This window comes from Dasypus novemcinctus, chromosome 31 (genome assembly GCF_030445035.2).
Source record: "Dasypus novemcinctus isolate mDasNov1 chromosome 31, mDasNov1.1.hap2, whole genome shotgun sequence".
Lineage (NCBI taxonomy): Eukaryota > Metazoa > Chordata > Mammalia > Cingulata > Dasypodidae > Dasypus > Dasypus novemcinctus.
This window is the reverse complement of record NC_080703.1, coordinates 21806451-21818626: the sequence shown is the minus strand read 5'-3', so window position 1 is coordinate 21818626 and position 12176 is coordinate 21806451. Positions and strand designations below refer to the sequence as shown.

At 37.7% G+C, this 12176-nt stretch overlaps 1 non-coding gene across 1 annotated transcript; it reads right to left on the bottom strand.

Moving 5' to 3' along the window:
* Window positions 1-1566: 1566 nt before the first annotated feature.
* LOC111767256 (small nucleolar RNA U13) lies at window positions 1567-1666 on the bottom strand. Its single transcript, XR_002799124.1, has one exon. It is a non-coding gene; the product is annotated as a small nucleolar RNA U13 (small nucleolar RNA).
* Window positions 1667-12176: the final 10510 nt, after the last annotated feature.

The following is a 12176-nucleotide window of genomic DNA, read 5'->3' as shown; positions in this document are numbered from 1 at the left end:
ACTTTTTTTAAATTGAATTTTATCATTCATACATGAACATGCATAAACGATAAGTGTATGGTGAAGATTGTGAACTTACAAAATAAACACACATAACATCATACAGGGGTCTCATACAACACCCCTCCACCAACACCTTGCATTGTTGTGAAATATTTGATACAAACTATGCAAGAGAATCTTCAAAATATTACTGCTAACTATAGTCACTATCTTACATTTGATGTATTTTTTCCCCAACACACCCTATTTTTTAAAAAATATATTTTATTGCAGAGGTTGTGAACTTACAAAGCAATCATGCACATGTGTAGAATTCCCATACATTACCCCTTAACCAACATACCACACTGTGGTGGAACATTTGTTACAGATTATTAGATAATACTATCAGACTATTACCATGAACTCCGGTCCATAGTATACATCTGGCACAATTTTCCATACACCCCCATTATCAACACAGTATGGCTTTGGCATTGATGCAAGAATATTATAGTATTGCTGTTTATCACGGTCTATAGATCTCACCAGTTGTAGTTTTAGCATAATTTTCCACATTCCCACCACCCTGTAATAGTGATGTACATCCACTCGAGCTCACAGAAGGACACTTTTGCATTTGCACCCTCAACCACAATTCTTATCCACCTCTGGGCTCACTGGGTCATTCAGTCCCTAGATTTTTCTTCAGCTTTCTTTCAATTGGCATTTACTTCCCCAGAGTATCCTTTTCAGCCACAATCTTGTGTATGAACGAGCTGCTACTCACTATAATGTGTTACCATCAACTCTATCCATTTCCACACTTTGACAGACAAGTTAATTAAAACTTCTACATACATTAAGCATCAGTAGTTCTTCTCAACCCTCCTCTTATTCTTAATATTCTACACTCTAGGTTTTAACTCCACGTGCTTACTTTTCATATTTAGTTCATATTAATGAGACTATACAATATTTGTCCTTTTGTGTCTGGCTTACTTTGTTTAATATAATGTCTTCAAGATCCATCCATATTATCGTGTGTATGTCAATTTCTTTTCTTCTTACTGCAGCATAGTATTCCATCGTATGTATATACAACATTTTGTTTATCCATTCATTGGTTGATGGACACTTGGGTTGTTTCCATCCTTTGGCAAATGTGAATAACACCACTGTGAACATTGATGTGCAGATGCCTGTCCATGTCATAGTTTTTAGTTCTTCTGGATATATTCCTAGTAGAGGAATTGCTGGATCATATGGAAGTTCTATATTTAGCTTCCTGAGGAACCGCCAAACTGTCTTCCACAGAGGCTGCATCATTTCACAACCCCATCAACATTGAAGGAGTGTTCCTATTTATCCACATCCTCTCCAGCACTTACTGTTGTCTGTTTTTTAAAATAATGGCCTTCTATTCCATGTTCAATGATATCTTATTGTTGTGATTTGCATTTCCCTAATAGCTAGTGATATGGAACATTTTTTCTTGTGCTTTTTTGACCATTTATATTTCCTCTTTGGAGAAATGTCTATTTAAATAGTTTGCCCATTTTTTTCTTTTCTTTTTTTTTTTCACATCATATGCGTAATGTGCTGATGTAGCAAGGTTTGAAGGAGGCATATCTTACACAAAGCCTGAACACCCATTCATCATGCTTAGGAACTACAAAAGGATCTTTTTGCCCATTTTTAAAATTTGATTGCTTGCTCTTTTATTGTTGAGTTTTATGATCTCTTTATATAGAATGGAAATCACTTATCAGACATATGATTTCTAAATATTTTTACCCATTGAGTGGGTTGCCTTTTCACATTCTTGATGAAACCCTTTGAATCACAGAAGTGTTTAAGTTTGAGGGGCCCATTTATCTATATTTTCTTTCATTGCTTGTGCTTTCTGTGTAAGGTTTAAGAATCCACCACCTACCACCAGGTATTGAAGATGTTTCCCTACATTTCTTCTGGAAATTTATGGTAGTTGCTTTTATATTTAAGTTTTTGATCCATTTGGAGTTAATTTTTGGATAAGGTATGAGATAGGGGTCTTCTTTCTTTCTTTTGGTTATGGATATCCAGTTCTCCCTGCATCACTTGTTGAACAGACTGTTCTTTCCTAATTGGTTGGGTTTAACAGACCTGTCAAAAATCACTTGGCCATAGATGTGAGGTCTGTTTCTGAGCAATCAGTTCAGTTCCATTGGTCTATGTGTCTATCTTTATGCCAGTACCATTCTGTTTTCCCCACTGTAGCTAGGTCTGATTTAAAGTCTGGAAGTAAGAGTCCTCCAACTTCACTTTTCTTTCTAAGTTGTTTCTGTCTACTTGGGGCCTGTTATCCTTCCAGATAAGTTTGGTAATTGTGTTTTCTGTTTGTTTAAAAAATGCTGGTGGAATTTTTGTTGAGCTTGCCTTGAATCTGTATATCAATTTGAATAGAATTGACATCTTAATGATATTTAATCTTCCAGTGCATGAGCATGGAATGTTCTTCCAAATAGTTAGGTATTTTTTATCTCTTTTAGCAAAGCATTAGAGTTTCCTGAATACAAGTGCTTTACATTCTTGGTTAAGGTTATTCCTAAATATTTGATTCTTTAGTTGCTATTGTAAATGGAATTTTTTTCTTCACTTCCCCCTCAGATTGCACATTACAATTGTGTAGAAATATCACTGAATTTTGCATATTGATCTGGTATGCTGACATGCTACTGAACTTATTTATTAGCTCTAGCATCTCTGTTGCAGATTTTTCAGAACTTTCTAGATACAGGATCATATCGTCTGCGAACAGTGAAAGTTTTACTTCTTCCTTTCTGATTTGGATGCCTTTTATTTCTTTTTCTGATTGCTCTAGCTAAACCCCTTAGCACTATATTGAACAACAGTGGTAACCCTGGGCATCCTTTTCTTGCCCTTGATGTCAACAGGAAAACTTCCAGTCTTTTACCATTGCGTACAATGTTAGCTGTGGGTTTTTCATATATGGTCTTTATCACGTTGAGAAAGTTTCCTTCAAATCCTATCCTTTGTAGTAATTTTATCAAAAAGGATATAGTATTTTGTCAAATGCCTTTTCAGCATCAATGGGTAAGATCATGTGAGTTTTCTTCTTTGATTTATTAATGTGGTATATTATGAGGATTGATTTTCTTGTGTTGAACCACCCTTGCATGCCTGGTATAAAACCCTCTTGATCATGATTAATAATTCTTTTAATGTGTTGTTGGATTCTATTAGCAAGTATTTGATTGAGGATTTTTGCATCTGTATTCATTAGAAAAATGGATCTATAATTTTCTTTTTTTGGTAATATCTTTATTTGACTTTGGTATTAGGTGATATTGGCTTCGTTGAATGAGTTTGGTAGCATTCCAACTTGTTCAATTTTTTTGAAGAGCTTGAGTAAGATTGGCATTAAATCTTTGAATGCTTGGTAGAACACACCTGTGAAACCATCTGGTCCTGGGCTTTTCATTTTGAGGAGCTATTTGAGGACTCTTTCAATCTCTTTACTTGTGATTGGTTTGTTGAGGTCTTCTATTTCTTCTAGAGTCAGTTTAGGTTTTTGTACATTCATTGTCTAGATTTTTGACATAAAGTTGTTCATGGTGTCCTCTTATGATCTCTCTTATTTCTGTGGCATCAGTAGTAATGTCCCCATTTTCATTTTTTATTTCACTTATTTGCACCTTCTCACTTTTTTTCTTAGTCAGTCTAGATAAGAGTTTGTCAATTTTGGTAATCTTCTCGAAGAACCAACTTTTGGTTTTCTTAATTCTCTATATTGTTTTTGTTGTTGTTTTTGTTGTTGTTCTTTATTTCATTTATTTCTGCTGTGATCTTTGTTATTTCATTCCTTCTACTTGTTTTGGGATTAGTGTGCTGTTCTTTTTCTAGTTCCTCCAGCTGGGTGCCACATTTCATCTTTTATGTCTCTGCTATTGATGACAAGGCAGCACTTTCCAAAAAGTCTATTTGCTTTCATTTTTGCTTATGCAAGTAAACACACATCCCCAATGTTAATGAGAACACTTGCAAAGTCAGGGATACTACATCCATTATCACTACAGTGCCACTCACTTCACCTATATCAGTTTCATAAATAAGTAGAAGAGCAGTCACAGTCCTTAAGTTACATTTCCAGTGTCACACAACATGGAGTGGTGAGGCTGGACAATGAACCCAGGTGACAAGCTCCTAACTCACTGCTCATGCTCTGTCACTGCTTGACACAAAGACTAACAGAAAGGGCAGCATATACTGCTCCTCTTTCTGTAAGATCTACGGTCCATCATTCTGACATTGCCCTCAATTGAGAGGGACTGAAAAGGGTGCTTGTCAGACTTTGTGATCTCAATTGAAACAGCCCAAAGGGATTACTAGTAAAGATGACACTTCAGTCTCCTGAAAGATCTTTGTCATGTTAGTTCAGTGGTTACAGTTCTTGTGACTGCCCTTGACAATCTGCCCTTGATTCTGGAATTCACATCTGTTCCTGTAACAACCATAGCAGGAAAGTTTCAGTCTCTGTGTTATGCAACTATATTTTCCCTGAATGAAACTCATGAAAAGAGATGGGGGAGTTTTTGATTTGTATCATGGCATGCCAGGTCTATGCATACACTGTAATATACAGGCATCTCATCTTGGCAGCCTGTGATTCCAAATTCTTAATTCAAGGTTTTGGGAGTTTGGGCCAGATGTCTAATTACTCAGAGTATTTGTTGATAGAGACTTAGATAGCATTAGGTTCAGTGCTTTCCTAATCATAGCTTTATAAGAGAATATAACATTAACCAAGTAATTGATTCATCCATTCATTCATTCATTCATTTAGTCATTGACAGACTCATTCTTCATATATATACTGAGCTCCTACAATGTATTTGGCACTGCATCTGGCAAACGGGACACAAAGCACAAAGACAACCGAGTATCCTCATCTACCACGTAGTGAATCCACTAAATGATGATGCACAACACAAAGGTTTCCAATGTTTTGCCAAAACACTAAAGATTGCAGATGACAAACTTAGTGTATAAATTTAACTCAGAATTTTCCTTTTCATAATGTACTTTAGACTCCCATGGATTTTAATATCCTTTCTTAAATGTGAAAGCATTTGAGTTATTGAGCTAGAATCAGGAGTGGTTTATAACATTGACCACTCCCTTGGAAGTATGTTGGATAAGTGAACATGGTTGTTAAAAATTGAGTTGGAAACACTGGTTATTGGGAATAAACATTTATATGAATGACAATACAACCATCTGCACTATGGGAGCACAGAATTGATTGGGAAACTTTCCTACAGAATGTGAAATCTGAAGTGGTCCCTGAGAGAGGAATAGAATACTGAAGAGTTCTAATGGTAATAGCCTGGGACAGGGAAATCAACTGGTGTTCTGGGTATAGGAGAGATTTTGTCCTATGGACACACTGTGGTCAAAACACGGTCATGAGCTAGGTTGGGAGGCGTGTCTGAGGGTATTTTTAAATCAAGCTAAGGATATTTTGGACTACATGGGATGGCCAGAGAAAGGCCTTCATGTAAACATAAGAAATATGAAGATACCACCCTTTTCAAAGGCTTCTTTTCCATTAACAATTATGAGCTAGGATTCTGAGGCACAATAGCTTCTGGGTTCTTTGTGAGCCAGCTCACTCACTCTGGGTAGGGTTATTCCCAGATCCTAGACCTGCCCTCCTTCTGCTGAGTCCAATTCACCATGATGTCCTTCCCTGTCCCCATCATTCACTGACGAAAACGAAAACCCCCAGACCTTCCATCCTTATAACTTCATTGACCCAAACCCCACACTCAGACTGTGATGCCTCTTCCAAGACCCAAACACTTTCTATACTCTGGATCTTCAGCTCCTTAATTGGGAAACTTTCTTGCATCCTTAACCACTTCTCTGAGTTTTCCTCCACCTCTTTGTATCTTTGAATTAACTAAAACTGGCTCTTCCCCAACACATCTTTTCCTGAAACCTTGAGCTACACACCTCACCTATCTCAGAGAAAGCCTGGACATTTCTGTTGTAGCCAAGGTTTCAAACTAGACAAGAGAGTTTTGGGTTTTAAGCAAGTTAAATTTAGCTCATGGGAAGAGATCAATGAAGCCAGTGGGAAGAACCTGTGAAGGAAGAGAGTGTCTAGAAATTGGGAAATCTGATAATCCATAAGAGCAATAATAAACAGACTTGAATTGTAATTGTTCATCATTGAAGTTCTTCTTTTCCAGGACCTCATAATTTTGTGTAAAGTCTACATCTAAGGCATGCAAAGCTCCCAGTTTTCTTCCAAAGAGATCCAGTATAAATACTGAACCCTCCTCATGTAGCTGTATTGAATCGCTTTAATGTCCCAATATATCAGGCCTTTTTAGTTCTTCTGTCTGAAACACTTTTCTTATCCAACAACTTTACTCACCTGGTTAACTCACTTTTCAGATTATATCTAAGATGTCACTTGTCCATGACAGTCTGATTTGATTTTTCAAAGTGAAAGTTTGTGCTTCTACTATGAAATCACATACAATCTGTACTTTGCCTCATTTTAGTACATGGCATGATATACTTCCAGTGTTTGTTCAATTCCCCTTGATTCCCAATGGGCAAATCAGGGAACTGATATATAGATATTTGTTACAGACTTTTGAGAGTAGGTTGTACCACAGAGATAGAGTATCTGTATGAAAAGAAGGGAGTCAAGAGAGTTCAATCCCTGACCAAGAGAAATATATTAAAGTAATAAGCTATTCATTCTTGCATTCATTCATTCATCAAAATGCTTATTGAATATCTACATGTCCTATCAAAAGTCAACTTTAACTTTTTTATTTATTCAAACATTTATGGATGACACAGTGTTGTATAACAGAATGCCCTTGTGCCTTTATTTCAATAATTTGTTGTTTTTCATATTTTAGAAGGCAATTATGAGCTAAACTCTTAGAAAACGGACTCTTATTCAAGTGCTTCCCTAAAGATTTTTTCTCTCCTTTGCTTTCAAAGGAATTAAAAAGCAAAAAAATTGTCAAACTAGGTCCAACGTGCATTTCTTCATGAAAAATTAACCTTTGTAGGCTTATACAAAATAGGTGATTGCAAACAAATTGGGAAATTAGTAGCTCTTCTCTCTGTGTGGACACCTCATTGATAATATAGTGAACAGCATTCAAATCAGGTTCAGGTCTGGAATTAAGGCAAAGCTCTGTTGATATACAGGATGTGGAAAACGGACTTGGCCCAGTGGTTGGGGCGTCCATCTACCACATGGGAGGTCTGTGGTTCAAATCCCAGGCCTCCTTGACCCGTGTGGAGCTGGCCCATGCAGCACTGCTGATGCGCGCAAGGAGTGCCGTGCCACGCAGGGGTGCCCCCCGCGTAGGGGAGCCCCACGCCCAGTGAGCGCGCCCCTAAGGAGAGCAGCCCAGCGCGAAAGAGAGTGCAGCCTGCCCAGGAATGGCGCCAGCCACACTTCCCGTGCCGCTGACAACAGCAGAAGCGGACAAAGAAACAAGACGCAGCAAATGGACACAGAGAACAGACAACCGGGGGGGGGGGGGGGGAATTAAATAAATAAATAAATCTTTAAAAAAAAAAAAGATATACAGGATGTTATATAAGCTGCACTATACACTAAGAACGACTTCAAGAGTTGAATATATTGTTTTAGGCAAGAGGTGAAAAATTCAAGAAGAAACTGGACACATGTCAAAAGCAATACTTATTTTTAAATTAGAATTGAACTTCTGGATATCCAGTCAAAGTAAATTGTCTTGAAGATATATACATCAAGACCTCCAGATAGAAAGAGGATCCAGTACCCTGAGTATACCGTAACTTATTGCTTAGAAATCCCATGCTTTGTGGGTACTGGCTCTGTCACCCTCCCTGAGTTTGGAATTGGTTTAACACCTATCCACAAATGACTTATTGATAACCCTTGCTATACTTAGCAAGGTGTGGAATCAAGCAGGTTTTTTTTCCAAAGAAGCATACAAATATTCAGTAGAATTTATGCATTGTCTTTATCAAGCCATAAGGACAAAAGGACAGAGGGATAAAAATAAAGATAAAGGGTGCATGTGAAAGGGTGTATATTGATATGGAGACCTAGGACCTGAGATAGATTTAGATTTTCACTAATTATAATTTAGGTAGGAACCTTGATTTCAACTAGAACCAATATCTAGTTTTGTTTCCAGGTATACCCCCTTGTAAGAGCCCTCTTATTATGGATTAGGATGTAGATGTTAAATCTTCCCTGTCTTTGGCTTATTTCATGAGAAACATATTCTATGTTACTTCCACTGGAAACCATGGTTACTTTCAGTACCTCTTCTGGGTTTCTAAAGTAATATGATTTGGATTAAAGACCTTTATTGATATCAATATGTCTGTTGGTTCAGGGTGATCAGAACCTATAATATTTATAGCTTTTACCAAAAGAATGCAACTGAGTTAAGACATAAGTAAATATTTCATGCAATATTTCATAATCCTATCCAGTTCATCTCCCTCGCATCACCATACCAACATATATCCTATGACAAGCACTTAGAAAATTATTAGAATACAAGAGAAAAATCAGCCTTCCTTTGTGACCTTTATGTTCAATTTGTAGATGTTTGTCTTTGGAGGCCTCATATTCTTTTTCTTAAAAGTTTTTGGCAATGTAGATCATTATTCACCTAGTTATGCACAGGAAAAATTATCCAGATGGAACTAGGTGTTACCAACATTTTGACATGATGCATATTACTGTCTTCCCTTATAAAAAAGCTCAAGACTTGAGAGAAACAAAAATTTTTAAAAAAATCTCAGTGTATCTAAAATGTTTAGTGCAAAAAATAAAGTTATTTACCAGATGAATTTTTCTCTAAATAGAGAAATATAATATATTGGAAATCTTGATAGTGCTCAATGCATGAGGGAGAAATAAGAGCAAAGATAGGTTTCACATTGTACCTCATCTCCATAATTATAATTTCTCAACCAAATTTTGATTAAATGTTTAAGTTTCTAATCTGGTAATAAGTTTTTCCTACATGGCTACTAAACTCTCTCTTTTGTACTTTGAGCAGTAGTGTTCAACAGCCTCTCTGACTACTCCTAGTAGTCCACTTGTCTTGACCCTCATCTACCTTTGTCCTGTACTTTGTCTGAACCACTGATTTTGTCATTGAGGCTTAGCATCCACAGCTATTCTTTCTAGTTCAGGAGATCTTTGGCTTCCCAGAAAATCTCTCTGATCCTTGGACCTGCTCTGGATCACATTAGCCTCTTTTGAGAGTCCAAAGCAAACTTCTTGTTTTTGTTTTCCTTTTTGGTTTTGGTTTGTTTCATTGAAATTAAGGTAACTATACAACAAGAAAGTTTTCTGAGATTGTTTAGTCAAACCTTATTACAGCTGAATTCCGGAAGATGAAGTGAGTTGTCTCTCTGCCACAAGACTGCAGCTATTTTAGGGCAGAGGCAATGATTTATATTCTTCATTATCCATCATAGACCCTCAATATGTTTGAGGGGATAATAAAGCAAGACATGTAGGAAGAAAAATAAGAGGGAAAAAGTAAGAAGAAGAGAAGGGAGAAATGGCAAGTGACAAGATCTAGCCTGATCAAAAAATTATTTTCTTTTCAGTGTTCTTCTAAGGTACCAAGGTGCCGCTACTTAAATATACCATTCTTGTTCAACTGATTGGTTGATACATTCATACATTTGTACCATCAGCTAGCTTATTTCTTCGACATTCATATCCTCAATATCTATGCCTTCAATAAATTAGTGAACACCTACTCTGACTGAGACACTATTCTGGCATTGGCACTACACATGTGATCACAATGAATATCCTGTGAAACTATGGTTGGTACTGAGGTTGGTGTATACTCAAGAAACCTGAATCTCTGGACTGTCCATGTTATAGCCGGCCCTGAGCCTCAGCAGACTTGCAACTCTTACCCTCTGGTTTATTGGACTTACCCCGGTCAGCTAACAGGGAGATGAAGAAGGTCTACCACCACAACAGGGAGCCAAGAGTGCCTACAACTGCAAGCAGAAGAATTGCATCCATCATCCATGTGGAATCTAAGCCCCCTCTTGATGTAGAGGTAGAGTGGACATAATCATTCTAGGGTCCACAGGATGGAGGAATAGAGTATGGATTCGAGTGGACTAACTGATATTCTACTATGGCACTATTATGATTAGTAATGGAAGAAATTGTAGCATTGATGTTGAGAAAGTGGCCATGGTAGCTGCTGAGGGTAGGGAGAGGGAAGAAAAGATGTGATGTGGGGGCATTTTCAGGACTTGGAGTTTTCCTGGGTGGTACTGCAGGAACAGATGCTGGACATTGTATGTCCTGCCATGGCCCACTGGGTGGACTGGGGGAAGAGTGTAAACTGCAATGTAAACCATTATTCATGTGGTGCAGCCGTGCTCCACAAGGTATTCCCCAAATAAAATGAATGTGCCACTATGATGAAAGAAGTTGTTGATGTGGGAGGAGTGGGGTAAGGGGGGTGGGGAGTATATGGGGACCTCTTATATTTTTTGAATGTAACATTTCCTTAAAATATAAAGAGAAAAAAATTTGAAGATCTTCCCTCATGGGATCATCACATCATGGGTGGAAGAGAGACAAGCAAACATCAGGAGCATGTATGTATATTAGTGGATGAGAAATCCTATAGAGACAAATAAGACATGATTAAGGGTTAGGGAATTCTGGGAAGGTTTGCTCTGTTATAAGTGTACAAAGTGAGGAGGATCAGAGAACTGTTTACTGAGCAGGATACAATAAAGCAGATATCTGAGTCCTGAAAGAAAGTGGAGTTGTGAGTTATGTGAATATCTAGGGGAATTTGCCTAGATTTACAGGCAGAAGAAATCACAAACACCTGACTCTTGAGAGGAAAGAGTTTTAGAAATGTTTGACAAACAGCATGGAGGCTTGTATCGTAGGAATAGAAGGAGCAAGAGGAAGATGCAAGTGGAAGCTAGACCTCATAGGAAATGCTTTTGTGAGAATTTGTTGGTTGCTTTGAGTGCCATGAGAACCCACTGAAGGATTTTTGATCATAGAAATGAAAAGATATAATTTATGACTTCAATTTTTTCTTATTGCTCTGAGAATGGATTGCAAGGGATCAAGACAGAAGCAAGGAAACCATTTAGGAAGCAATTGCAATAATCTAGGTGAGAGATGATACCACCTGGGACCAAGATAGAATCCATGTAGGCGGTGAGAAGTGGTCAAACCTTTCATATTAGGGAGAGCTGACAGGATTTGCTAATGATTTGCACATGAGGGAAAGAAAGGTTGCAAGGACAATTGTATGGGTTTTGGCTTATGAAATTAGAAGATTGAAATGACCAAGTACTGATACAGGAAAAACTGTGAAATGGTATGTTTAGGGAATAAAACCAATTCAGTTTCTGTGTGTGTTAAATTAGCAATCTCTATACAATATCTGCAACAAATATCTGTAGCTCTGTAACAGACTACCACATTTAGTGTCTTATTTGGTTATGAAGCTCTGTGTCAGCAATTTAGGCAGGTCTTAGTTGTTTGGTTCTGCTGGCCTCACCTGGGGTCATTCACTTGGCTACAGTAGGGTGGTTGATTAACTGGGATCTGGTTGACCTAGGAGTCCACAGATGAGATGGAGCATATCTCTTCCACATGGTCTTATCCTCCAACAGGATATTCCAGGGTTCTTTACATGAGGTCTCAGGGAGAGCAAGAGAGAAAGTGTAAATTGCAAGGCCTTTCTGAGGCTCGACTTGCAACTCCCACAATATTACTTCCACTTCATTCAATCAGCCACATCAAGTTACAAGGTCTGTTCAGATTCAACCAGGGTGAAGAAGATTAAAACTCTTGGTGGGACAATGTCACATTACAGGGGGATATGCAAGTGTGGGGAGGAATTGGCGGCTAGTTTTTGTTTTTGTTGTTGCTTGACAATCTATTGTATCATCAAAATATAGATAGTGAGAACATATTCCATTACATGCACTTGAAGTTCAGGTAATAAAACTGTGCTGGTGAGTGAGTATAAGATCGAAGGAGTGTGAGCCCAGAAGTTGTCCAAAATTTAGAGGCCATTGAGATAAGAAGGAAACAGAAAAGCAAATTAGATGTATCAATCAGTGAGGCAGGAGGA